Genomic DNA, 24,829 nt, shown 5'->3' on the forward strand with positions numbered 1-24,829 from the left:
CCGGAACCAGCTCTCAGACACACCAGAACCACGTGCCGGAGACGCCGGAAGCACCTGCCGAGCATGCCGGAGCCACCTGCTCGACTCGCCAGAAACACCTGCCGGACACGCCAAAATCACCTGCCGGGTACGCCAGAACCACCTGGCGGACACTCTGAAATCACCAGTCGCGCATGCCGGAACCACCTCTCAGACGTGCCGGAAGCACGTGCCGGACACGCCGGAATCACCTACCGGACAGCCCGGAACCACCTGCCGAGCACGCCGGAGCCACCTGTTCGACTCGCTGTAACCACCTGCCGGACATGCCAATATCAAATGCTGGCTATGCCAGAACCACCTGGGGGACGGTCCGGAATCGCCTGCCAGCCTTGGCGGAACCACCTCTCAGACGTACCAGAACCACCTGCCGGAGAAGCTGGAAACACGTCCTGGACAGTCTGGAACCACCTGCCGGCCAAGCCTGAACCACCTGCCAAGCACAACGGAACAACCTGCCAGACACGCCAAAATCACCTGCGTGTTATGCCAGAACCTCTTGGAGGACTCTCTGGGATGACCTGCCAGGCATGCCGGAACCACCTCTCAGACGTGCCAGAACCATGTGGCGGACAGTCCGGAATCACCTGTTGGGCATGCGCAACCACCTCTGAGACGTACCAGAACCACATGCCGTGCAGGCTGGAACCACCTACTGGGCAGACCGGAATCACCTTTCGCGCATGCCGGAACCACCTGTCAGGTGTGCCAGAAACACGTTCCGGAGGCGCCAGAAGCACCTGCCAAGCACGTGGGAACCACCTGCTCAACTCGCCTGAACCACCTGCCGGACATGCCAAAATCACCTGCCGACTATGCCAGAACCACTTGGCGAACACTCCGGAATCACTTGCCGGGCATGCAGGAACCACCTCTCAGACATGCCAGAACCCCGTGCCAATGACCCCGGAAGCACCAGCCGAGCACGCCGGAACCACCTGCTCGACTCGCCAGAACCACCTGCCGATCACGCAAAAATCACCTGCCGGCTACGCCACAACCAGTTGGTGAACACTTTGGAATCACCTGCCAGGCTTGCTGGAACCACCTGCCAGTCATGCCAAAATCACCTGCCAACTACGCCAGAACCGCTTGGCGGACACTGCGGAAACACCTGTCGGGCCGGCTGGAACCACATCTCAAACGTGCCAGAAACGTGTTCATGAGATGCTGGAACCACACCCCAAACAGACGGATACCACCTGCCAGAACCGCCTGAACCACCTGCTGAGCACGCCGGAACCACCTGCTCGACTCACCGGTACCACCTCCCTGACACGCCAAAATCACCTGCTGGGAATGCCAGAACCACTTGGCGGACACTCTGGAATCATCTGCCGGACATGCCCGAACCAGCTCTCAGACACAACAGAACCAAGTGCCGGAGACGCCGGAAGCACCTGCCGAGCATGCCGGAGCCACCTGCTCGACTCGCCAGAAACACCTGCCGGACACGCCAAAATCACCTGCCGGGTATGCCAGAACCACCTTGCGGACACTACGGAATCACCTGTCGCGCATGGCGGAACCACCTCTCAGACGTGCCGGAAGCACGTGCCAGACACGCCGGAAACACCTACCGGACAGACCGGAACCACCTGCCAAGATCGCCGGAGCCACCTGTTCGACTCGCTGGAACCACCTGCCGGACAGGCCAATATCAACTGCTGGCTATGCCAGAACCACCTGGGGGACAGTCCGGGATCACCTGCCAGCCATGGCGGAACCACCTCTCAGACGTACCAGAACCACCTGCCGTAGAAGCTGGAAGCACGTCCTGGACAGACTGGAACCACGTGACGGCCATGCCTGAACCACCTGCCGAGCACGGCGGAACCACCTGCCGGACACGCCAAAATCACCTGCGGGCTACGCCAGAACCACTTGGACTACTCTCCGAAATGACCTGCCGGGCATGTTGGAACCACCTCTCAGACGTGCCAGAAGCACGTGGCGGACAGTCCGGAATCACCTGTTGGGCATACGCTACTACCTCTGAGACGTACCAGAACCACGTGCCGTGCACGGCGGAACCACCTACCGGACAGACCGGAATCAACTTTTGGAATGCCGGAACCACCAGTCAGATGTGCCAGAAACACGTGCCGGAGACGCCGGAAGCACCTGCCGAGCACGTCGCAACCACCTGCTCAACTCGCCTGAACCACCTGCCGGACACGCCAAAATCACCTGCCCGCTACACCAGCACCAATTCGGGGACAAGCCGGAATCACGTGAGGGGCATGCCGGCACAGCCTCTCAGACTGAACCTCGTGCCGGACACCACAGAACCACCTGCCGGACAGACCGGAACCACCTGCCGGACACGCCGGAACCACCGGCTCGACCCGCCAGAACGACCGCTGGACATGCAAAATCACCTGCCGGCTACGCCGGAAACACTTGGCGAACACTCCGGAATCACCTGCCGGGCATGCCGGAACCACCTCTCAGATATGCCAGAACCACGTGCCAATGACCCCGGAAGCACCTGCCGAGCACGCCGCAACCACCTGCTCGACTGGCCAGAACCACCTGCCAGACACACAAAAATCACCTGTCGGCTACGCCACAACCAGTTGGGGAACACTTCGGAATCACCTGCCGGGCTTGCTGGAACCACATGCCGGTCATGCCAAAATCACCTGCCAACTACGCCAGTACCACTTGGCGGACACTGTGGAAACACCTGTCGGGCCGGCCGGAACCATATCTCAGACGTGCCAGAACCATGTGCATGAGATGCTGGAACCACACCCCGAACAGACGGAAAACAACTGCCAGACCCGTCTGAACAACATGCCGAGCACGCGAGAGCCACCTGCTCGACTCGCCGGAACCACCTACCTGACATGCCCAAATCACCAGCCGGGTATGCCAGAACCACTTGGCGGACACTCCGGAATCATCTGCCGGACATGCCGGAACCAGCTCTCAGACACACCAGAACCACGTGCCGGAGACGCCGGAAGCACCTGCCGAGCATGCCGGAGCCACCTGCTCGACTCGCCAGAAACACCTGCCGGACACGCCAAAATCACCTCCGGCTACGCCAGAACCACCTGGCGGACACTCCGAAACCACCTGTCACGCATGCCGGAACCACCTCTCAGACGTGCCGGAAGCACGTGCCGGACATGCCGGAATCACCTACCGGACAGACCGGAACCACCTGCCGAGCACGCCGGAGCCACCTGTTCGACTCGCTGGAACCACCTGCCGGACAGGCCAATATTAACTGCTGGCTATGCCAGAACCACCTGGGGGACGGTCCGGGATCGCCTGCCAGCCATGGCGGAACCACCTCTCAGACGTACCAGAACCACCTGCCGGAGAAGCTGGAAACACGTCCTGGACAGTCTGGAACCACCTGCCGGCCAAGCCTGAACCACCTGCCAAGCACAACGGAACAACCTGCCAGACACGCCAAAATCACCTGCGTGTTATGCCAGAACCACTTGGAGGACTCTCTGGGATGACCTGCCGGGCATGCCGGAACCACCTCTCAGACGTGCCAGAACCATGTGGCGGACAGTCCGGTATCACCTGTTGGGCATGCGCAACCACCTCTGAGACGTACCAGAACCACATGCCGTGCAGGCTGGAACCACCTACCGGACAGACCGGAATCACCTTTCGGGCATGCCGGAACCACCTGTCAGATGTGCCAGAAAGACGTGCCGGAGACGCCGGAAGCACCTGCCAAGCACGTTGGAACCACCTGCTCAACTCGCCTGAACCACCTGCCGGACATGCCAAAATCACCTGCCGACTATGCCAGAACCACTTGGCGAACACTCCGGAATCACTTGCCGGGCATGCAGGAACCACCTCTCAGACATGCCAGAACCCCGTGCCAATGACCCCGGAAGCACCAGCCGAGCACGCCGGAACCAACTGCTCGACTCGCCAGAACCACCTGCCGGACACGCAAAAATCACCTGCCGGCTACGCCACAACCAGTTGGGGAACACTTCGGAATCACCTGCCGGGCTTGCTGGAACCACCTGCCAGTCATGCCAAAATCACCTGCCAACTACGCCAGAACCGCTTGGCAGACACTGCGGAAACACCTGTCGGGCCGGCTGGAACCACATCTCAGACGTGCCAGAAACGTGTTCATGAGATGCTGGAACCACACCCCGAACAGACGGATACCACCTGCCAGAACCGCCTGAACCACCTGCTGAGCACGCCGGAACCACCTGCTCGTCTCACCGGTACCACCTCCCTGACACGCCAAAATCACCTGCTGGGTATGCCAGAACCACTTGGCGGACACTCCGGAATCATCTGCCGGACATGCCGGAACCAGCTCTCAGACACAACAGAACCAAGTGCCGGAGACGCCGGAAGCACCTGCCGAGCATGCCGGAGCCACCTGCTCGACTCGCCAGAAACACCTGCCGGTCACGCCAAAATCACCTGCCGGGTATGCCAGAACCACCTTGCGGACACTACGGAATCACCTGTCGCGCATGCCGGAACCACCTCTCAGACGTGCCGGAAGCACGTGCCAGACACGCCGGAAACACCTACCGGACAGACCGGAACCACCTGCCAAGATCGCCGGAGCCACCTGTTCGACTCGCTGGAACCACCTGCCGGACAGGCCAATATCAACTGCTGGCTATGCCAGAACCACCTGGGGGACAGTCCTGGATCACCTGCCAGCCATGGCGGAACCACCTCTCAGACGTACCAGAACCACCTGCCGTAGAAGCTGGAAGCACGTCCTGGACAGACTGGAACCACGTGACGGCCATGCCTGAACCACCTGCCGAGCACGGCGGAACCACCTGCCGGACACGCCAAAATCACCTGCGGGCTACGCCAGAACCACTTGGACTACTCTCCGAAATGACCTGCCGTGCATGTTGGAACCACCTCTCAGACGTGCCAGAAGCACGTGGCGGACAGTCCGGAATCACCTGTTGGGCATACGCAACCACCTCTGAGACGTACCAGAACCACGTGCCGTGCACGCCGGAACCACCTACCGGACAGACCGGAATCAACTTTTGGAATGCCGGAACCACCAGTCAGATGTGCCAGAAACACGTGCCGGAGACGCCGGAAGCACCTGCCGAGCACGTCGCAACCACCTGCTCAACTCGCCTGAACCACCTGCCGGACACGCCAAAATCACCTGCCCGCTACACCAGCACCAATTCGGGGACAAGCCGGAATCACGTGAGGGGCATGCCGGCACAGCCTCTCAGACTGAACCTCGTGCCGGACACCACAGAACCACCTGCCGGACAGACCGGAACCACCTGCCGGACACGCCGGAACCACCGGCTCGACCCGCCGGAACGACCGCTGGACATGCAAAATCACCTGCCGGCTACGCCGGAAACACTTGGCGAACACTCCGGAATCACCTGCCGGGCATGCCGGAACCACCTCTCAGATATGCCAGAACCACGTGCCAATGACCCCGGAAGCACCTGCCGAGCACGCCGCAACCACCTGCTCGACTGGCCAGAACCACCTGCCAGATACGCAAAAATCACCTGTCGGCCACGCCACAACCAGTTGGGGAACACTTCGGAATCACCTGTCGGGCATGCCAGAACCAACTCTCAGACATGCCAGAACCTCGTGCCGGTCACGCCAGAACCACCTGCCGGACACGCCGGAACCAGCGGCTCGACTCGCCGGAACCACCGCCGGACATGCAAAATGACCTGCCGTCTACGCCAGAACCACTTGGCGAACACTCCGGAATCACATGTCGGGCATGCCAGAACCGCCTCTCAGACTTGCCAGAACCATGTTCCGGACACGCCGGTACCACCTGCCGAGTATGCCGGAACCACCTGATCCACTCCCCAGAACCACCTGCTGGAGACGCCAGAATCACATGCCGACTACGCCAGCACCACTCGGAAGACACTCCGGAACCACCTGCCGGGCATGCCCGAACCACCTCTCAGAGGTGCCAGAACCACATGCCGGAGACTCCGGTATCACCTGCCGGGCATGCTGGAACCACCTCTCAGAGGTGCCAGAACCACATGCCGGACACTCCGGAATCACCTGCCGGGCATGCCGGAACCACCTGCTGGACATGCAGGAATCACCTGCCGGACATGCCGGAACCACCGGCTCGACTCGCCGGAACCATTCCCGGAAATGCAAAATCACCTGCCGGCTACGCCAGAACCACTTGGCGAACACTCCGGAATCACCTGCCGGGCATGGCGGAACCACCTCTCAGACATGCCGGAACCACATGCCAATGACACCGGAAGCACCTGCCAAGCACGCCAGAACCACCTGCTCGACTCGCCAAATCCACATGCTGGACACGCCAAAATCACCTGCCGGCTACGCCACAACCATTTGGTGAACGCTTCGGAATCACCTGCCGGGCTGGCTGGAACCACCTGCCGGTCACGCCAACATCACCTGCCAGCTATGCGAGAACCACTTGGCGGACACCATGGAAACACCTGTCGGGCCAGCCGGAACCACCTCTCAGACGTGCCAGAACCATGTGCCTGAGATGCCGGAACCACACCCCGAACAGACCGAAACCACCTGCCAGACCCGCCTGAACCACCTGCCGAGCACGCCGGAACCGCCTACTCGACTCGCCGGAACCACCTACCTGACACGCTAAAATCACCTGCCGGGTATGCCACAACCACTTGGTGGACACTCCGGAATCATCTGCCGGACATGCCAGAACCAGCTCTCAGACACACCAGAACCACGTGCCAGACACGCCGGAAGCACCTGCTGAGCATGCCTGAGCCAAATGCTCGACTTGCAAGAAACACCTGCCTGACACGCCAAAATCACCTGCCGGGTACGCCAGAACCACGTGGCGGACACTCCGGAATCACCTGTCGGGCATGCCGGAACCAACTCTCAGACTTGACAGAACCTCGTGCCGGTCACGCCAGAACCACCTGCCGGACAGACCGGAAACACCTGCTGGATACGCCGCAACCACCGGCTCGACTCGCCGGAACCTCCGCCGGACATGCAAAATGACCTGTGGGCTATTCCAGAACCACTTGGCGAACACTCCGGAATCACCTGTCTGGCCTGCCGGAACCACCTCTCAGACTTGCCAGAACCATGTTCCGGACACGCCGGTACCACCTGCCGAGTATGCCGGACCCACCTGATCCACTCCCCAGAACCACCTGCTGGATACGCCAGAATCACCTGCCGGCTACTCCAGAACCACTTGGCAGACACTCCGTAACCAACTGCCGGGCATGCCGGAACCACCTCTCAGAGGTGCCAGAACCGCATGCCAGACACTCCGGAATCACCTGCCGGGCATGCCGGAACCACCTCTCAGAGGTGCCAGAACCACATGCCGGACACTCCCGAATCACCTGCCGGGCATGCCGGAACCATCTGTCAGACGTGCCAGAACCATGTGCCTGAGATGCCGGAACCACACCCCGAACAGACGAAACCACCTGCCAGACCCGCCTGAACCACCTTCCGAGCACGCCGGAACCACCTTCTCGACTCGCTGGAAACACCTACCTGACACGCTAAAATCACCTGCCGGGTATGCCACAACCACTTGGTGGACACTCCGGAAAAATCTGCCGGACATGCCAGAACCAGCTCTCAGACACACCAGAACCACGTGCCAGACATGCCGGAAGCACCTGCTGAGCATGCCTGAGCCAAATGCTCGACTTGCAAGAAGCACCGGCCAGACACGCCAAAATCACCTGCCGGGTACGACAGAACCACGTGGCGGACACTCCGGAATGCACTGTCGGGCATGCCGGAACCAACTCTCAGACGTGCCAGAACCTCGTGCCGGTCACGCCAGAACCACCTGCCAAGTATGCTGGAACCACCTGATCCTCTCCCCAGAACCACCTGCTGGACACGCCAGAATCACCTGCCGGCTACGCCAGAACCACTCGGCAGACACTCCGGAACCACCTGCCGAGCATGCCGGAACCACCTCTCAGAGGTGCCAGAACCACATGCCGGACACTCCGGAATCAGCTGCCGGGCATGCCGGAACCATCTCTCAGATGTGCCAGAACCATGTTCCGGACACGCCGGCACCACCTGCCGAGCTCGCCGGAACCACCTGCTGGACACGCCAAAATCATGTGCCGGCTACGCCAGAACCACTCGGCAGACACTCCGGAATCACCTGCCGGGCTGGCTGGAACCACCTGCTGGTCACGCCAACATCACCTTTCAGCCACGCCAGAAACACTTGGCGGACACTCCGGAATCACCTGTCGGGCCGGCCACAACCTCATCTCAGACGTGCCAGAACCATGTGCCTGAGATGCCGGAACCACTCCCCAAACAGACCGAAACCACCTGCCAGACCCGCCTGAACCCCCTGGCGAGCACGCCTGATCCACCTGCTCGACTAGCCGGAACCACCTTCCTGACACGCCAAAATCGCCTGCCAGGTATACCAGAACCACTTGGTGGACACTCCGGAATCATCTGCCGGACATGCCAGAACCAGCTCTCAGACACACCACAACCACGTGCCAGAGACGCCGGAAGCACCAGCTGAGCATGCCTGAGCCACCTGATCGACTTGCAAGGAACACCTGTCGGACATGCCAAAATCACCTGCCGGGTATGCCAGAACCACATGCCGGACGCTCCGGAATCCCCTGCAGGGCATGCTGGAACCACGTGCTGGACATGCCGGAACCACCGGCTCGACTCGCCGGAACCATTGCCGGACATGCAAAATCACCTGCCGGCTACGCCAGAACCACTTGGCGAACACTCCGGTATCACCTGCCGGGCATGCTGGAACCACCTCTCAGAGCTGCCAGAACCACATGCCGGACACTCCGGAATCACCTGCCGGGCAGGCCGGAACCACCTGCCGGACATGCCGGAACCACCGGCTCGACTCGCCGGAACCATTGCCGGACATGCAAAATCACCTGCCGGCTACGCCAGAACCACTTGGCGAACACTCCGGAATCACCTGTCGGGCATGCCGGAACCAACTCTCAGACGTGCCAGAACCTCGTGACGGTCACGCCAGAACCACCTGCCGGACACGCCGGCACAACAGGCTCGAGTCGTCGGAACCACCGCTGGACATGCAAACTGACCTGCCGGCTACGCCAGAACGACTTGGCGAACACTCCGGAATCACCTGTCGGGCATGCCGGAACCGCCTCTCAGACTTGCCAGAACCATGTTCCGGACACGCTGGTACCACCTGCCGAGTATGCCGGAACCACGTGATCCACTCCCCAGAACCACCTAGTGGACACGCCAGAATCACCTGCCGACTACGCCAGAACCACTCGGCAGACACTCCGGAACCACCTGCCGGGGATGCCAGAACCGCCTCTCAGAGGTGCCAGAACCACATGCCGGACACTCCGGAATCACCTGCCGGGCATGCCGGAACCACCTCTCAGAGGTATCAGAACCACATGCCGGACACTCCGGAATCACCTGCCTGGCATGACGGAACCATCTCTCAGACGTGCCAGAACCATGTTCCGGACACGCTGGTACCACCTGCCGAGCTCGCCGGAACCACATGCTGGACACGCCAAAATCACCTGCCGGCTACGCCACAACCATTTGGTGAACGCTTCGGAATCACCAGCCGGGCTTGCTGCAACCACCTGCCGGTCACGCCAATATCACCTGCCAGCTATGCCAGAACCACTTGGCGGACACCATGGAAACACCTGTCGGGCCGGCCGGAACCACCTATCAGACGTGCCAGAACCATGTGCCTGAGATGCCGGAACCACACCCCGAACAGACCGAAACCACCTGCCAGACCCGCCTGAACCACCTGCCGAGCACGCTGGAACCGCCTACTCGACTCGCCGAAACCACCTACCTGACACGCTAAAATCACCTGACGGGTATGCCACAACCACTTGTTGGACACTCCGGAATCATCTGCCGGACATGCCAGAACCAGCTCTCAGACACACCAGAACCGCGTGCCAGACACGCCGGAACCACCTGCTGAGCATGCCTGAGCCAAATGCTCGACTTGCAAGAAACACCTGCCAGACACGCCAAAATCACCTGCCGGGTACGCCAGAACCACGTGGCGGACACTCCGGAATCACCTGTCGGGCATGCCGGAACCAACTATCAGACGGACCAGAACCTCGTGCCGGTCACGCCAGAACCACCTGCCGGACAGACCGGAAACACCTGCTGGATACGCCGCAACCACCGGCTCGACTCGCCGGAACCACCGCCGGACATGCAAAATGACCTGCCGGCTACGCCAGAACCACTTGGCGAACACTCCGGAATCACCTGTCGGGCATGCCGGAACCACATCTCAGACTTGCCAGAACCATGTTCCGGACACGCCGGAACCACCTGCCGAGCTTGCCGGAACCACCTGCTGGACACGCCAAAATCACCTGCCTGCTACGCCAGAACCACTCGGCAGACACTCGGGAATCACATGCCACGCATTCCGGAACCACCTCTCAGAGGTGCCATAACGAAATGCCGGACACTCCGGTATCACCTGCCGGGCATGCCGGAACCACCTGCTGGACATGCCGGAACCACCGGCTCGACTCCCCGGAACCATTACCGGACATGCAAAATCACCTGCCGGCTACGCCAGAACCACTTGGCGAACACTCCGGAATCACCTGCCGGGCATGGCGGAGCCACCTATCAGACATGCCGGAACCACATGCCAATGACACCAGAAGCACCTGCGCAGCACGCCAGAACCAACTGCTCGACTCGCCAAAACCACCTGCTGGACACGCCAAAATCACCTGCCGGCTACGCCAGAACCACTCGGCAGACACTCCGGAATCACCTGCCGGGCTGGCTGGAACCACCTGCCGGTCACGCCAACATCACCTTTCACCTACGCCAGAACCACTTGGCGGACACTCCGGAAACACCTGTCGGGCCGGCCGGAACCACCTCTCAGACGTGCCAGAACCATGTGCCTGAGATGCCGGAACCACTCCCCGAACAGACCGAAACCACCTGCCAGACCCGCCTGAACCCCCTGGCAAGCACGCCTGATCCACCTGCTCAACTAGCCGGAACCACCTTCCTGACACTCCAAAATCACCTGCCAGGTATCCCAGAACCACTTGGTGGTCACTCCGGAATCATCTGCCGGAGATGCCAGAACCAGCTCTCAGACACACCAGAACCACGTGCCAGAGACGCCGGAAGCACCAGCTGAGCATGCCTGAGCCACCTGCTCGACTCGCAAGATACACCTGTCGGACATGCCAAAATCACCTGCCGGTTATGCCAGAATAACTTGGCGGACTCTCCGGAATCGCCTGTCGGGCGTGCTGGAACCACCTCTCAGACTTGCCAGAACCACATGCCGGACACTCCAGAATCACCTCCCGGGCATGCTGGAACCACGTGCTGGACATGCCGGAACCACCTGCCGGACATGCCGGAACCACCTGCCGGACATTCCGGAACCACCGGCTCGACTCGCCGGAACCATTGCCTGACATGCAAAATCACCTGCCGGCTACACCAGAACCACTTGGCGAACACTCCGCAATCACCTGCAGGGCATGGCGGAACCACCTCTCAGACATGCCGGAACCACATGCCAATGACACCGGAAGCACCTGCTGAGCACGCCAGGACAACCTGCTCGACTCGGCAAAACCACCCGCTGGACACGCCAAAATCACCTGCCAGCTACGCCAGAACCACTCGGCAGACACTCCGGAATCACCTGCCGGCCTGGCTGGAACCACCTGCCGGTCACGCCAACATCACCTTTCAGCTATGCCAGAACCACTTGGCGGACACTCCGGAAACACCTGTCGGGCCGGCCGGAACCACCTATCAGACGTGCCAGAACCATGTGCCTGAGATGCCGGAACCACTCCCCGTACACACCGAAACCATCTGCCAGACCTGCCTGAACCCGATGGCGAGCACGCCTGATCCACCTGCTCAACTAGCCGGAACCACCTTCCTGACACGCCAAAATCACCTGCCAGGTATACCAGAACCACTTGGTGGACTCTCCGGAATCATCTGCCGGACATGCCAGAACCAGCTCTCAGACACACCACAACCACGTGCCAGAGATGCCGGAAGCACCAGCTGAGCATGCCTCAGCCACCTGCTCGACTCGCAAGAAACACCTGTCGGACATGCCAAAATCACCTGCCGGGTACGCCAGAAACACTTGGAGGACGCTCTGGAATCACCTGTCGGGCGTGCTGGAACCACCTCTCAGACTTGCCAGAACCATGTTCTGGACACGCCGGTACCACCTGCCGAGTATGCTGGAACCAGCTGATCCACTCCCCAGAACCACCTATTGGACAAGCCAAAATCAACTGCCGGCTACGCCGGAACCACCGGCTCGACTAGCCGGAACAACCGCCGGACATGCAAAATCACCTGCCGGCTACGGCAGAACCACTTGGCGAACACTCCGGAATCACCTTCCTGGCATGGCGGAGCCACCTCTCAGACATGCCGGAACCACATGCCAATGAAACCGGAAGCACCTGCCGAGCACGCCAGAACCACCTGCTTGACTCGCCAAAACCACCTGATGGACACGCCAAAATCACCTGCCGGCTACGCCACAACCATTTGGTGAACTCTTCGGAATCACCTGCCGGGCTGGCTGGAAACACCTGCCGGTCACGCCAAAATCACCTGCCAGCTATGCCAGAACCTCTTGGCGGACACCATGGAAACACCTGTCGGGCCGGCCGGAACCACCTCTCAGACGTGCCAGAACCATGTGCCTGAGATGCCGGAACCACACCCCGAACAGACCGAAACCACCTGCCAGACCCACCTGAACCAAATGCCGAGCACGCCGGAACCACCTACTCGACTCGCTGGAACCACCTACCTGACACGCTAAAATCACCTGCCGGGTATGCCACAACCACTTGTTGGACACTCCGGAATCATCTGCCGGACATGCCAGAACCAGCTCTCAGACACACCACAACCACGTGCCTGACACGCCGGAAGCACCTGCTGAGCATGCCTGAGCCACCTGCTCGACTCGCAAGATACACCTGTCGGACATGCCAAAATCACCTGCCGGTTACGCCAGAATAACTTGGCGGACTCTCCGGAATCACCTGTCGGGCGTGCCGGAACCACCTCTCAGACCTGCCAGAACCACATGCCGGACACTCCAGAATCACCTCCCGGGCATGCTGGAACCACGTGCTGAACACGCCGGTACCTCCTGCCGAGTATGCCGGAACCAGCTGATCCACTCCCCAGAACCACCTAGTGGACACGCCAAAATCAACTGCCGGCTACGCCAGAACCACTCGGCAGACACTCCGGAGTCACAGGCCAGGCATTCCGGAACCACCTCTCAGAGGTGCCAGAACCAAATGCCGGAGTCTCCGGTATCACCTGCCGGGCAGGCCGGAACCACCTCTCAGAGGTGCCAGAACCACATTCCGGACACTCCGGAATCACCTGCCGGGCATGCCGGAACCACCTCTCAGAGGTGCCAGAACCATATGCCGGACACTCCGGAATCACCTGCCGGGCATGCCGGAACCATCTCTCAGACGTGCAAGAACCTTGTTCCGGACATGCTGGTACCACCTGCCGAGCTCGCCGGAACCACCTGCTGTACACGCCAAAATCACCTGCCAGCTACGCCAGAACCACAGGGCAGACACTCCGGAATCACCTGCCGGGCTGGCTGGAACCACCTGCCGGTCACCCCAACATCACATTTCAGCTACGCCAGAACCACTTGGCGGACACTCTGGAAACACCTCTCCGGCCGGCCGGAACCACGTCTCAGACGTGCCAGAACCATGTGCCTGAGATGCCGGAACCACTCCCCGAACAGACCGAAACCACCTGCCAGACCCGCCTGAACCCCCTGGCGAGCACGCCTGATCCACCTGCTCAACTAGCCGGAACCAACTTCCTGACACGCCAAAATCACCTGCCGGCTACGCCACAACCATTTGGTGAACTCTTCGGAATCACCTGCCGGGCTGGCTCCAGAACCACTCGGCAGACACTCCGGAACCACCTGCCGGGCATGCCGGAACCACCTCTCAGACATGCCGGAACCACATGCCAATGACACCGGAAGCACCTGCCGAGCACGCCAGAACCACCTGCTCGACTCGCCAAAACCACCTGCTGGACACGCCAAAATCACCTGCCGGCTACGCCACAACCATTTGGTGAACTCTTCGGAATCACCTGCCGGGCTTGCTGGAACCACCTGCTGGTCACGCCAACATCACCTGCCAGCTATGCCAGAACCACTTGGCGGACACCATGGAAACACCTGTCGGGCCGGCCGGAACCACCTCTCAGACGTGCCAGAACCATGAGCCTGAGATGGCGGAACCACTCCCCGAACAGACCGAAACCACCTGCCAGACCCGCCTGAAGCCCCTGGCAAGCACGCCTGATCCACCTGCTCAACTAGCTGGAACCAACTTCCTGACATGCCAAAATCACCTGCCAGGTATACCAGAACCACTTGGTGGACACTCCGGAATCATCTGCCGGACATGCCAGAACCAGCTCTGAGACACACCAGAACCACGTGCCAGAGACGCCGGAAGCACCAGCTGAGCATGCCTGAGCCACCTGCTCGACTCGCAAGATACACCTGTCGGACATGCCAAAATCACCTTCCGGGTACGCCAGAAACACTGGGCGGACGCTCCGGAATCACCTGTCGGGCGTGCCGGAACCACCTCTCAGACTTGCCAGAACCATGTTCTGGACACGCCGGTACCACCTGCCGAGTATGCCAGAAGCAGCTGATCCACTCCCCAGAACCACCTAGTGGACACGCCAAAATCAACTGCCGGCTACGCCAGAACCACTCGGCAGACACTCCGGAATCACAGGCCAGGCATTCCGGAACCACCTCTCAGAGGTGCCAGAACCAAATGCCGGAGACTCCGGTATCACCTGCCGGGCATGCCGGAACCACCTCTCAGAGGTGCCAGAACCACATGCCGGACACTCCGGAATCACCTGCAGGGCATGCTGGAACCACATGCTGGACATGCCGGAACCACCTGCCGGACATTCCGGAACCACCGGCTCGACTCGCCGGAACCATTGCCGGACATGCAAAATCACCTGCCGGCTACGCCAGAACCACTTGGCGAACACTCCGGAATCACCTGTCGGGCATGCCGGAACCAACTCTCAGACGTGCCAGAACCTCGTGACGGTCACGCCAGAACCACCTGCCGGACACGCCGGCACAACAGGCTCGAGTCGTCGGAACCACCGCTGGACATGCAAACTGACCTGCCGGCTACGCCAGAACGACTTGGCGAACACTCCGCAATCACCTGCAGGGCATGGCGGAACCACCTCTCAGACATGCCGGAACCACATGCCAATGACACCGGAAGCACCTGCTGAGCACGCCAGGACAACCTGCTCGACTCGGCAAAACCACCCGCTGGACACGCCAAAATCACCTGCCAGCTACGCCAGAACCACTCGGCAGACACTCCGGAATCACCTGCCGGCCTGGCTGGAACCACCTGCCGGTCACGCCAACATCACCTTTCAGCTATGCCAGAACCACTTGGCGGACACTCCGGAAACACCTGTCGGGCCGGCCGGAACCACCTATCAGACGTGCCAGAACCATGTGCCTGAGATGCCGGAACCACTCCCCGTACACACCGAAACCATCTGCCAGACCTGCCTGAACCCGATGGCGAGCACGCCTGATCCACCTGCTCAACTAGCCGGAACCACCTTCCTGACACGCCAAAATCACCTGCCAGGTATACCAGAACCACTTGGTGGACTCTCCGGAATCATCTGCCGGACATGCCAGAACCAGCTCTCAGACACACCACAACCACGTGCCAGAGATGCCGGAAGCACCAGCTGAGCATGCCTCAGCCACCTGCTCGACTCGCAAGAAACACCTGTCGGACATGCCAAAATCACCTGCCGGGTACGCCAGAAACACTTGGCGGACGCTCTGGAATCACCTGTCGGGCGTGCTGGAACCACCTCTCAGACTTGCCAGAACCATGTTCTGGACACGCCGGTACCACCTGCCGAGTATGCCGGAACCAGCTGATCCACTCCCCAGAACCACCTATTGGACAAGCCAAAATCAACTGCCGGCTACGCCGGAACCACCGGCTCGACTAGCCGGAACAACCGCCGGACATGCAAAATCACCTGCCGGCTACGGCAGAACCACTTGGCGAACACTCCGGAATCACCTTCCTGGCATGGCGGAGCCACCTCTCAGACATGCCGGAACCACATGCCAATGAAACCGGAAGCACCTGCCGAGCACGCCAGAACCACCTGCTTGACTCGCCAAAACCACCTGATGGACACGCCAAAATCACCTGCCGGCTACGCCACAACCATTTGGTGAACTCTTCGGAATCACCTGCCGGGCTGGCTGGAAACACCTGCCGGTCACGCCAAAATCACCTGCCAGCTATGCCAGAACCTCTTGGCGGACACCATGGAAACACCTGTCGGGCCGGCCGGAACCACCTCTCAGACGTGCCAGAACCATGTGCCTGAGATGCCGGAACCACACCCCGAACAGACCGAAACCACCTGCCAGACCCACCTGAACCAAATGCCGAGCACGCCGGAACCACCTACTCGACTCGCTGGAACCACCTACCTGACACGCTAAAATCACCTGCCGGGTATGCCACAACCACTTGTTGGACACTCCGGAATCATCTGCCGGACATGCCAGAACCAGCTCTCAGACACACCACAACCACGTGCCTGACACGCCGGAAGCACCTGCTGAGCATGCCTGAGCCACCTGCTCGACTCGCAAGATACACCTGTCGGACATGCCAAAATCACCTGCCGGTTACGCCAGAATAACTTGGCGGACTCTCCGGAATCACCTGTCGGGCGTGCCGGAACCACCTCTCAGACCTGCCAGAACCACATGCCGGACACTCCAGAATCACCTCCCGGGCATGCTGGAACCACGTGCTGAACACGCCGGTACCTCCTGCCGAGTATGCCGGAACCAGCTGATCCACTCCCCAGAACCACCTAGTGGACACGCCAAAATCAACTGCCGGCTACGCCAGAACCACTCGGCAGACACTCCGGAGTCACAGGCCAGGCATTCCGGAACCACCTCTCAGAGGTGCCAGAACCAAATGCCGGAGTCTCCGGTATCACCTGCCGGGCAGGCCGGAACCACCTCTCAGAGGTGCCAGAACCACATTCCGGACACTCCGGAATCACCTGCCGGGCATGCCGGAACCACCTCTCAGAGGTGCCAGAACCATATGCCGGACACTCCGGAATCACCTGCCGGGCATGCCGGAACCATCTCTCAGACGTGCAAGAACCTTGTTCCGGACATGCTGGTACCACCTGCCGAGCTCGCCGGAACCACCTGCTGTACACGCCAAAATCACCTGCCAGCTACGCCAGAACCACAGGGCAGACACTCCGGAATCACCTGCCGGGCTGGCTGGAACCACCTGCCGGTCACCCCAACATCACATTTCAGCTACGCCAGAACCACTTGGCGGACACTCTGGAAACACCTCTCCGGCCGGCCGGAACCACGTCTCAGACGTGCCAGAACCATGTGCCTGAGATGCCGGAACCACTCCCCGAACAGACCGAAACCACCTGCCAGACCCGCCTGAACCCCCTGGCGAGCACGCCTGATCCACCTGCTCAACTAGCCGGAACCAACTTCCTGACACGCCAAAATCACCTGCCGGCTACGCCACAACCATTTGGTGAACTCTTCGGAATCACCTGCCGGGCTGGCTCCAGAACCACTCGGCAGACACTCCGGAACCACCTGCCGGGCATGCCGGAACCACCTCTCAGACATGCCGGAACCACATGCCAATGACACCGGAAGCACCTGCCGAGCACGCCAGAACCACCTGCTCGACTCGCCAAAACCACCTGCTGGACACGCCAAAATCACCTGCCGGCTACGCCACAACCATTTGGTGAACTCTTCGGAATCACCTGCCGGGCTTGCTGGAACCACCTGCTGGTCACGCCAACATCACCTGCCAGCTATGCCAGAACCACTTGGCGGACACCATGGAAACACCTGTCGGGCCGGCCGGAACCACCTCTCAGACGTGCCAGAACCATGATCCTGAGATGGCGGAACCACTCCCCGAACAGACCGAAACCACCTGCCAGACCCGCCTGAAGCCCCTGGCAAGCACGCCTGATCCACCTGCTCAACTAGCTGGAACCAACTTCCTGACATGCCAAAATCACCTGCCAGGTATACCAGAACCACTTGGTGGACACTCCGGAATCATCTGCCGGACATGCCAGAACCAGCTCTGAGACACACCAGAACCACGTGCCAGAGACGCCGGAAGCACCAGCTGAGCATGCCTGAGCCACCTGCTCGACTCGCAAGATACACCTGTCGGACATGCCAAAATCACCTTCCGGGTACGCCAGAAACACTGGGCGGATGCTCCGGAATCACCTGTCGGGCGTGCCGGAACCACCTCTCAGACTTGCCAGAACCATGTTCTGGACACGCCGGTACCACCTGCCGAGTATGCCGGAAGCAGCTGATCCACTCCCCAGAACCACCTAGTGGACACGCCAAAATCAACTGCCGGCTACGCCAGAACCACTCGGCAGACACTCCGGAATCACAGGCCAGGCATTCCGGAACCACCTCTCAGAGGTGCCAGAACCAAATGCCGGAGACTCCGGTATCACCTGCCGGGCATGCCGGAACCACCTCTCAGAGGTGCCAGAACCACATGCCGGACACTCCGGAATCACCTGCAGGGCATGCTGGAAACACGTGCTGGACATGCCGGAACCACCTGCCGGACATGCCGGAACCACCTGCCGGACATTCCGGAACCACCGGCTCGACTCGCCGGAACCATTGCCGGACATGCAAAATCACCTGCCGGCTACGCCAGAACCACTTGGCGAACACTCCGGTATCACCTGCCGGGCATGCTGGAACCACCTCTCAGAGCTGCCAGAACCACATGCCGGACACTCCGGAATCACCTGCCGGGCAGGCCGGAACCACCTGCCGGACATGCCGGAACCACCGGCTCGACTCGCCGGAACCATTGCCGGACATGCAAAATCACCTGCCGGCTACGCCAGAACCACTTGGCGAACACTCCGGAATCACCTGTCGGGCATGCCGGAACCAACTCTCAGACGTGCCAGAACCTCGTGACGGTCACGCCAGAACCACCTGCCGGACACGCCGGCACAACAGGCTCGAGTCGTCGGAACCACCGCTGGACATGCAAACTGACCTGCCGGCTACGCCAGAACGACTTGGCGAACACTCCGGAATCACCTGTCGGGCATGCCGGAACCGCCTCTCAGACTTGCCAGAACCATGTTCCGGACACGCTGGTACCACCTGCCGAGTATGCCGGAACCACGTGATCCACTCCCCAGAACCACCTAGTGGACACGCCAGAATCACCTGCCGACTACGCCAGAACCACTCGGCAGACACTCCGGAACCACCTGCCGGGGATGCCAGAACCGCCTCTCAGAGGTGCCAGAACCACATGCCGGACACTCCGGAATCACCTGCCGGGCATGCCGGAACCACCTCTCAGAGGTGTCAGAACCACATGCCGGACACTCCGGAATCACCTGCCTGGCATGACGGAACCATCTCTCAGACGTGCCAGAACCATGTTCCGGACACGCTGGTACCACCAGCCGAGCTCGCCGGAACCACCTGCTGGACACGCCAAAATCACCTGCCGGCTACGCCACAACCATTTGGTGAACGCTTCGGAATCACCTGCCGGGCTTGCTGCAACCACCTGCCGGTCACGCCAACATCACCTGCCAGCTATGCCAGAACCTCTTGGCGGTCACCATGGAACCACCTGCCGAGCACGCCGGAACCGCCTACTCGACTCACCGGAACCACCTACCTGACACGCTAAAATCACCTGCCGGGTATGCCACAACCACTTGGGGGACACTCCGGAATCATCTGCCGGACATGCCAGAACCAGCTCTCAGACTCACCAGAAGCACGTGCCAGACACGCCGGAAGCACCTGCTGAGCATGCCTGAGCCAAATGCTCGACTTGCAAGAAACACCTGCCAGACACGCCAAAATCACCTGCCGGGTACGCCAGAACCACGTGGCGGACACTCCGGAATCACCTGTCGGGCATGCCGGAACCAACTCTCAGACGTGCCAGAACCTCGTGCCGGTCACGCCAGAACCACCTGCCGGACAGACCGGAAACACCTGCTGGATACGCCGCAACCACCGGCTCGACTCGCCGGAACCACCGCCGGACATGCAAAATGACCTGCCGGCTATGCCAGAACCACTTGGCGAACACTCCGGATTCACCTGTCGGGCCTGCCCGAAACACCTCTCAGACTTTCCAAAACCATGTTCCGGACACGCCGGTACCACCTGCTGAGTATGCCGGAACCACCTGATCCACTCCCCAGAACCACCTGCTGGATACGCCTGAATCACCTGCCGGCTACTCCAGAACCACTCGGCAGACACTCCGTAACCAACTGCCGGGCATGCCGGAACCACCTCTCAGAGGTGCCAGAACCACATGCCGGACACTCCGGAATCACCTGCCGGGAATGCCGGAAACATCTCTCAGACTTGCCAGAACCATGTTCCGGACATGCCGGAACCACCTGCCGAGCTTGCCGGAACCACCTGCTGGACACGCCAAAATCACCTGCTGGCTACGCCAGAACCACTCGGCAGACACTCGGGAATCACATGCCACGCATTCCGGAACCACCTCTCAGAGTTGCCAGAACCAAATGCCGGACACTCCGGAATCACCTGCCGGGCATGCCGGAACCACCTCTCAGAGGTGCCAGAACCACATGCCGGAGACTCCCGAATCAACTGCCGTGCATGCCGGAACCATCTGTGAGACGTGCCAGAACCATGTGCCTGAGATGCCGGAACCACGCCCCGAACAGACGAAACCACCTGCCAGACCGGCCTGAACCACCTGCCGAGCACGCCGGAACCACCTCCTCGACTCGCTGGAACCACCTACGTGACACGCTAAAATCACCTGCCGGGTATGCCACAACCACTTGGTGGACACTCCGGAATCATCTGCCGGACATGCCAGAACCAGCTCTCAGACAAACCAGAACCACGTGCCAGACATGCCGGAAGCACCTGCTGAGCATGCCTGAGCCAAATGCTCGACTTGCAAGAAGCACCTGCCAGACACGCCAAAATCACCTGCCGGGTACGCCAGAACCATGTGGCGGACACTCCGGAATCACCTGCCGGGCATGCCGGAACCGCCTCTCAGACTTGCCAGAACCATGTTCCGGACACGCCGGTACCACCTGCCGAGTATGCCGGAACCACCTGATCCACTCCCCAGAACCACCTGCTGGACACGCCAGAATCACCTGCTGACTACGCCAGAACCACTCGGCAGACACTCCGGAACCACCTGCCGGGCATGCCGGAACCACCTCTCAGAGGTGCCAGAACCACATGCCGAACACTCCGGAATCACCTGCCGGGCATGCCGGAACCACCTCTCAGAGGTGCCAGAACCACATGCCGGACACTCCCGAATCACCTGCCGGGCATGCCGGAACCACCTCTCAGACTTGCCAGAACCATGATCAGGACAGGCCCGTACCACCTGCCGAGTATGCCGGAACCACCTGATCCACACCCCAGAACCACCTGCAGGACACACCAGAATCACCTGCCGGCTACGCCACAACCATTTGGTGAACTCTTCGGAATCACCTGCCAGGCTGGCTGGAACCACCTGCTGGTCACCCCAACATCACCTGCCAGCTATGCCAGAACCACTTGGCGGACACCATGGAAACACCTGTCGGGCCGGCCGGAACCACCTCTCAGACGTGCCAGAACCATGAGCCTGAGATGCCGGAACCACTCCCCGAACAGACCGAAACCACCTGCCAGACCCGCCTGAAGCCCCTGGCAAGCACGCCTGAGCCACCTGCTCAACTAGCTGGAACCAACTTCCTGACACGCCAAAATCACCTGCCAGGTATACAAGAACCACTTGGTGGACACTCCGGAATCATCTGCCGGACATGCCAGAACCAGCTCTCAGACACACCAGAACCACGTGCCAGAGACGCCGGAAGCACCAGGTGAGCATGCCTGAGCCACCTGCTCGACTCGCAAGATACACCTGTCGGACATGCCAAAATCACCTGCCGGGTACGCCAGAAACACTGGGCGGACACTCCTGAATCACCTGTCGGGCGTGCCGGAACCACCTCTCAGACTTGCCAGAACCATGTTCTGGACACGCCGGTACCACCTGCCGAGTATGCCGGAACCAGCTGATCCACTCCCCAGAACCACCTAGTTGTCACGCCAAAATCAACTGCCGGCTACGCCAGAACCACTCGGCAGACACTCCGGAATCACAGGCCAGGCATTCCGGAACCACCTCTCAGAGGTGCCAGAACCAAATGTCGGACACTCCGGTATCACCTGCCGGGCATGCCGGAACCACCTCTCAGAGGTGCCAGAACCACATGCCGGACACTCCGGAATCACCTGCAGGGCATGCTGGAACCACATGCTGGACATGCCGGAACCACCTGCCGGACATGCCGGAACCGCCTGCCGGACATTCCGGAACCACTGGCTCGACTCGCCGGAACCATTGCCGGACATGCAAAATCACCTGCCGGCTACGCCAGAACCACTTGGCGAACACTCCGGTATCACCTGTCGGGCATGCCGGAACCACCTCTCAGAGGTGCCAGAACCATATGCCGGGCACTCCGGAATCACCTGCCGGGCATGCCGGAACCACCTGCCGGACATGCCGGAACCACATGCCAATGACACCGGAAGATCCTGCCGAGCAAGCCAGAACCACCTGCTCGACTCGCCAAATACACCTGCTGGACACGCCAAAATCACCTGCCGGCTACGCCACAACCATTTGGTGAATGCTTCTGAATCACCTGCCGGGCTGGCTGGAACCACCTGCCGGTCACGCCAACATCACCTGCCAGCTATGCCAGAACCACTTGGCGGACACCATGGAAACACCTGTCGGGCCGGCCGGAACCACCTATCAGACGTGCCAGAACCATGTGCCTGAGATGCCGGAACCACACCCTGAACAGACCGAAACCACCTGCCAGACCCGCCTGAACCACCTGCCGAGCACGCCGGAACCGCCTACTCGACTCGCCGGAACCACCTACCTGACACGCTAAAATCACCTGCCGGGTATGCCACAACCACTTGGGGGACACTCCGGAATCATCTGCCGGACATGCCAGAACCAGCTCTCAGACTCACCAGAACCACGTGCCAGACACGCCGGAAGCACCTGCTGAGCATGCCTGAGCCAAATGCTCGACTTGCAAGAAACACCTGCCTGACACGCCAAAATCACCTGCCGGGTACGCCAGAACCACATGGCGGACACTCCGGAATCACCTGTCGGGCATGCCGGAACCCACTCTCAGACGTGCCAGAACCTCGTGCCGGTCACCCCAGAACCACCTGCCGGACAGACCGGAAACACCTGCTGGATACGCCGCAACCACCGGCTCGACTCGCCGGAACCACCGCCGGACATGCAAAATGACCTGCCGGCTATGCCAGAACCACTTGGCGAACACTCCGGAATCACCTGTCGGGCCTGCCCGAACCACCTCTCAGACTTGCCAAAACCATGTTCCGGACACGCCGGTACCACCTGCCGAGTATGCCGGAACCACCTGATCCACTCCCCAGAACCACCTGCTGGATACGCCTGAATCACCTGCCGGCTACTCCAGAACCACTCGGCAGACACTCCGTAACCAACTGCCGGGCATGCCGGAACCACCTCTCAGAGGTGCCAGAACCACATGCCGGACACTCCGGTATCACCTGCCGGGCATGCCGGAACCATCTCTCAGACTTGCCAGAACCATGTTCCGGACATGCCGGAACCACCTGCCGAGCTTGCCGGAACCACCTGCTGGACACGCCAAAATCACCTGCCGGCTACGCCAGAACCACTCGGCAGACACTCGGGAATCACATGCCACGCATTCCGGAACCACCTCTCAGAGGTGCCAGAACCAAATGCCGGACACTCCGGAATCACCTGCCGGGCATGACGGAACCGCCTCTCAGAGGTGCCAGAACCACATGCCGGAGACTCCCGAATCAACTGCCGGGCATGCCGGAACCATCTGTGAGACGTGCTAGAACCATGTGCCTGAGATGCCGGAACCACACCCCGAACAGACGAAACCACCTGCCAGACCGGCCTGAACCACCTGCCGAGCACGCCGGAACCACCTCCTCGACTCGCTGGAACCACCTACCTGACACGCTAAAATCACCTGCCGGGTATGCCACAACCACTTGGTGGACACTCCGGAATCATCTGCCGGACATGCCAGAACCAGCTCTCAGACACACCAGAACCACGTGCCAGACATGCCGGAAGCACCTGCTGAGCATGCCTGAGCCAAATGCTCGACTTGCAAGAAGCAGCTGCCAGACACGCCAAAATCACCTGCCGTGTACGCCAGAACCATGTGGCGGACACTCCGGAATCACCTGTCGGGCATGCCGGAACCAACTCTCAGACATGCCAGAACCTCGTGCCGGTCACGCCAGAACCACCTGCCGAGTATGCTGGAACCACCTGATCCTCTCCCCAGAACCACCTGCTGGACACGCCAGAATCACCTGCCGACTACGCCAGAACCACTCGGCAGACACTCCGGAACCACCTGCCGGGCATGCCGGACCCACATCTCAGAGGTGCCAGAACCACATCCCGGACACTCCGGA

Source organism: Equus caballus, chromosome 14, assembly GCF_041296265.1.
Source record: "Equus caballus isolate H_3958 breed thoroughbred chromosome 14, TB-T2T, whole genome shotgun sequence".
NCBI classification, from domain to species: Eukaryota; Metazoa; Chordata; class Mammalia; order Perissodactyla; family Equidae; genus Equus; species Equus caballus.